Here is a 5,635-nt window from a genome sequence, read left to right as displayed (position 1 = left end):
AGATCTTCGTAGAATATGTAGGAACCAATATGAGCATCCAGGTTCCGCAGTTGGTTATTGATCAGAGATGTGTCCCGGTCATGTCTACATAGTCCTCGAACCCGTAGGGTCCGCATTCTTAACGTTCGGTGAAGATTTGTATTATGAGTTATGTGTTTTGGTGACTGAAGTTTGTTCATAGTCCCGGATGAGTTCACGGACATGATGAGGAGTCTCGAAATGGTTGAGAGGTAAAGATTGATATATTGGACGATAGTATTTGGACACCGGAAAGGTTTCGGGACATTTCTGATATTTATCGGAGTACCGAGGGGTTACCTTAACTCCCCGGGGAAGTAACGGGACAACATGGGCCATAGGGGAGAGAGAGGGGAGCCCACAAGGGATGCCCCCCATGGGATGTGAATTGGACAAGGGAAAGGGGGCATAGCCCCCCTTTCCTTTCCCGCTCTCCCTCTCCTTCCCTCTTTCCCCCTCCATGAGAAGGAAAAAGGGGGGTGCGAATCCTACTAGAAATGGAGTCCAAGTAGGACTCCCCCTGTTGGCGCGCCCCTGGTGGCCGGCGCCCTCCTCTCCCTCCTTTATATATGTGGGCAGGGCACCCCTTGGAGACACAACAGTTATTATCCAAGCCGTGTGCGGCATCTCTCTCAACGGTTTACTCCTCCGGTCATATACACGTATTTCTTAGGCAAAGCCCTGCGCGGATCACATCACCATCACCGTCACCATGCTCCCGTGCTGATGAAACTCTCCCTCGACCCTCTGCTGGATCAAGAGTTTGAGGGACATAATCGAGTTGAATGTGTGTTGAACTCGGAGGTGTCGTATGTTCGGTACTTGATCGATTGGATCACGAAGACATTCGACTCCAACAACCGCGTTAACCTAACGCTTCCGCTTTCAGTGTACGAGGGTACGTAGACACACTCTCCCCCTCTTGTTGCTATGCATCTCCTAGATAGATCTTGCGTGATCATAGGAATTTTTTGAAATTGCATGCTACGTACCCCAACAGTGGCATCCGAGCAAGGTCTATGCGTAGATGATATGCATGAGTAGAACACAAAGAGTTGTGGGTGATAATAGTCATACTGCTTACCACCAACGTCTTATTTTGATTCGGCGGTATTGTTGGATGAAGCGGCCCGGACCAACCTTACATGACCACGTTCATGAGACCGGTTCCACGGATAGACATGCAACTTGTTTTGCATAAAGGTGTCTAGCGGGTGTCTGTTTCTCCAACTTTAGTTGAATCAAATTTGACCACGACCGGTCCTTGTTGAAGGTTAAAACAACATACTTGATGAAAAATCATTGTGGTTTTGATGCATAGGTAAGAACGGTTCTTACTAGAAGCCCGTAGCAGCCACGTAAAACTTGCAACAACAAAGTAGAGGATGTCTAACTTGTTTTTGCAGGGCTTGTTGTGATGTGATATGGTTAAGACATGATGTGATATACGTTATTGCATGAGATGATCATGTTTTTTAAAAGTTATCGGCAACTGACAAGAGCCTTATAGTTGTCGCTTTATTTTATGAAATGCAATCGCCGAGTCATTGCTTTACTTTATCACTATGCGTTAGCGATAGTTGTAGAAGCAATAGTTGGCGAGACGACAACGACGCTACGATGGAGATCAAGGTGTCAAGCCGGTGACGATGGAGATCATGACGATGCTTTCAAGATGGAGATCAAAGGCACAAGATGATGATGGCCATATCATGTCACATATTTTGATTGCATGTGATGTTTATCTTTTATGCATCTTATTTTGCTTAGTACGGCGGTAGCATTATAAGATGATCCCTCACTAAAATTTCAAGGTATAAGCGTTCTCCTTGAGTATGCACCATTGCGACAGTTCGTCGTGCCGAGACACCTCGTGATGATCGGGTGTGATAAGCTCTACATTCACATACAACGGGTGCAAGACAATTTTGCACAGGCGGAATACTCAGGTTAAAATTGACGAGCCTAGCATGTACATACATGGCCTCGGAACACTGGAGACCAAAAGGTCGAACGTGAATCATGTAGTAGATATGATCAACATAGAGATGTTCACCATTGAAAACTACTCCATCTCACATGATGATCGAACATGGTTTAGTTGATATGGATCATGTGATCATTTAGATGACTTGAGGGATGTCTATCTAAGTGGGAGTTCTTAATTAATATTATTAATTGAACCTTAATTTATCATGAACTTAGTCTTGATAGTATTTGCAAATCTATGTTGTAGATCGATAGCTCATGATTTAGCTCCCTTATTTTTGATATGTTCCTAGAGAAAACTAAGTTGAAAGATGATAGTAGCAATGATGCGGACTGGGTCCGTGATCTGAGGATTATCCTCATTGCTGCACAGAAGAATTGTGTCCTTGATGCACCGCTAGGTGATAGACGTATTGCAGGAGCAGATACAGACGTTATGAGCGTTTGACAAGCTCGATATGATGACTACTTGATAGTTTAGTGCACCATGCTTTATGGCTTAGAACCGGGACTTCAAAAATGTTTTGAATGCCATGGAACATATGATATGTTCCGAGATATGAAAATGCTATTTCAATCTCATGCCCGTGTTAAGAGGTATGAGACCTCTGACAAGTACTTTGCCGACAAGATGGAGGAGAATAGCTCAGCTAGTGAGCATGTGCTCATAATGTCTGGGTACTACAATCACTTGAATCAAGTGGGAGTTAATCTTCCAGATAATATAGTGATTGACAGAGTTCTCTAGCCACTATCACCAAGTTACTAGAACTTCGTGATGAACTATAATATGCAAGGGATGACGAAAACAATTCCCAAGCTTTTCGCGATGCTGAAATCGGCAAAGGTAGAAATCAAGAAAGAACATCAAGTGTTGATGATTAACAAGACCACTAGTTTCAAGTAAAAGGGCAAGGGAAAGAAAGGGAACTTCAAGAAGAATGACAAGCAAGTTGTCACTCCCATGAAGAAGCCCAAAGTTAGACCCAAGCCTGAAACTGAGTGCTTTTACTGCAAAGGAAATGGTCACTGGAAGCAGAACTGCCCCAAATACTTGGCGGATAAGAAGGATGGCAAAGTGAACAAAGGTATATTTGATATACACATTATTGATGTGTACTTTCCTAGTGTTCATAGCAACCCCTGGGTATTTGATACCGGTTCAGTTGCTAAATTTAGTAACTCGAAACGGGAGTTGCAGAATGAACAGAGTCTACTTAAGGATGAGGTGACGAAGTGTGTTGGAGGTAATTCCAAGGTTGATACGATCACCATCGCACACTCCCTCTACCTTCGGGATTAGTGTTGAACCTTAAATAAATGTTATTCAGTGTATGTGTTGAGCATGAATATGATTTGATCATGTTTATTGCAATACAGTTATTCATTTAAGTCAGAGAATAATTGTTGTTCTATTTACATGAATAAAACCTTATATGGTCATACACCCAATGTGAATGGTTTATTGAATCACAATCGTAGTGGTACACATATTCATAAAATTGATGCCAAAAGATGAAAAGTTGATAATGATAGTGCAACATACTTGTGGCACTGCCGTTTAGGTCATATTGGTGTAAAGCGCATGAAGAAACTCCATGTTGATGGGCTTTTGGAATCACTTGATTATGAATCACTTGATGCATGCGAACCATGACTCATGGGCAAGATGACTAAGACTCTGTTCTCCGGAACAATGGAGCGAGCCACTGACTTGTTGGAAATAATACATACTGATGTATGCGGTCCAATGAGTGTTGAGGCTCGTGGCGGGTATCGTTATTTTCCGACCTTCACAGATGATTTGAGTAGATATGGGTATATCTACTTAATGAAACTTAAGTTTGAAACATTTGAAAAGTTCAAAGAATTTCAAAGTGAAGTGGAAAATCATCGTAACTAGAAAATAAATTTTCTACGATCTGATCATGGAGGTGAATATTTGAGTTATGAGTTTGGTCTTCATTTAAAACAAATGTGGAATAGTTTTAGAACTCACGCCACCTGGAACACCATAGCATAATTGTGTGTCCGAACGTCGTAACCGTACTTCATTAGATATGGTGCGATCTATGATGTCTCTTACCAATTTACCACTATCATTTTGGGGTTATGCATTAGAGATAGCTACATTCATGTTAAATAGGGAACCGTCTAAATCTGTTGAGACAACACCGTATGAACTATGGTTTGGCAAGAAACAAAAGTCGTCGTTTTTTAAAGTTTGGGGTTGCGATGCTTATGTGAAAAAGCTTCAACCTGGTAAGATCGAACCCAAATCGGAGAAGTGCGTCCTCATAGGATAGCCAAAAGAAACTATTGGTGTACACCTTCTATCACATATCTGAAGGCAAGATCTTTGTTGCTAAGAATGGATCCTTTCTGGAGAAGGGGTTTCTCTCGAAACAAGTGAGTGGGAGGAAAGTAGAACTTGATGAGGTAATTGTATCTTCTCTCAAATTTGAAAGTAGCTCATCACAAAAACCGTTCCCGTGATGCCTACACCAACTAGAGAGGAAGCTAATGATGATGGTCATGAAACTTCAGATCAAGTTACTACCAAACCTCGTAGGTCAACCAGAGCACGCTCCACACTTAATCCTGTCCAGGAAGTCATGTTACTAGACCATGACGAACCTACGAACTATGAGGAAATGATGATGAGCCCGGATTCCGATAAATGGCTTGAGGCCATGAAATCTGAGATAGGATCCATATATAAGAACAAAGTGTGGACTTTGGTGGACTTGTCCGATGATTAGCAAGCCATTGAGAATAAATGGATCTTCAAGAGGAAGACGGATGCTGATACTAGTGTTACTATCTACAAAGCTCGACTTGTCGAAAAGGTTTTTGGAAAGTTCAAGGTGTTGACTATGATGAGATTTTCTCACTTGTACCGATGCTTAAAGTCTGTCCGAATCATGTTAGTAATTGCCACATTTTATGAAATCTAGCAAGTGGATGTCAAAACTGCATTCCTTAATGGATTTATTAAACAAGAGTTGTATATGATGCAAACATAAGGTTTTGTTAATCCTAAAGGTGCTAACAAAATGTGCAAAGCTCCAGCGATCCATCTATGGACTGGTGCAAGTATCTCGGACTTGGAATATATGCTTTGATGAGTTGATCAAAGCATCTAACTACTGGAATCAACAGATTTGCTGTCAGCCCATTATTTGTCATCCGCTAGCGGACGGCAAAGTTAGGCTTTGCCATAAGCCAACAGAAAGCGGACGGCAAAGAGGCCGCGGACGGCAAAGGCTGGCTTTTCCATGAGCCAGCTCTTTGTCGTCACCTAGCGGATGGCAAAGAGGGGGTTTGGCCCACTAGCAGTCAACCCCTAACGGGGCCCCTCTTTGCCGTCCACTAGCGGACGACAAAGCTTCAAAACTAACTTAACGGTTGTGCCCCCGACCTCGCCCTCTCTCTCTGTCTCCTCCCCTCTTTCTTCCTCCCTCATGCCACCCCGCGCCGTCGCACCCTTCCCGCGCTGTCGCCGCCACACCCTCCCTGTGCCGTCGCTGCCCTCTCCCCGCCCTATGGCCGCCCCCTCCCGAGCCTCCCCGCCACAGCCGCGGGTCGACTTCCCCCGAGAAGCGCCGCCCAACGCCACCCCCTCCCT

The sequence above is a fragment of the Triticum dicoccoides genome, chromosome 6A (genome assembly GCF_002162155.2).
Source record: "Triticum dicoccoides isolate Atlit2015 ecotype Zavitan chromosome 6A, WEW_v2.0, whole genome shotgun sequence".
Taxonomy (NCBI): Eukaryota; Viridiplantae; Streptophyta; class Magnoliopsida; order Poales; family Poaceae; genus Triticum; species Triticum dicoccoides.
Note: the sequence above shows the minus strand (reverse complement) of the source record.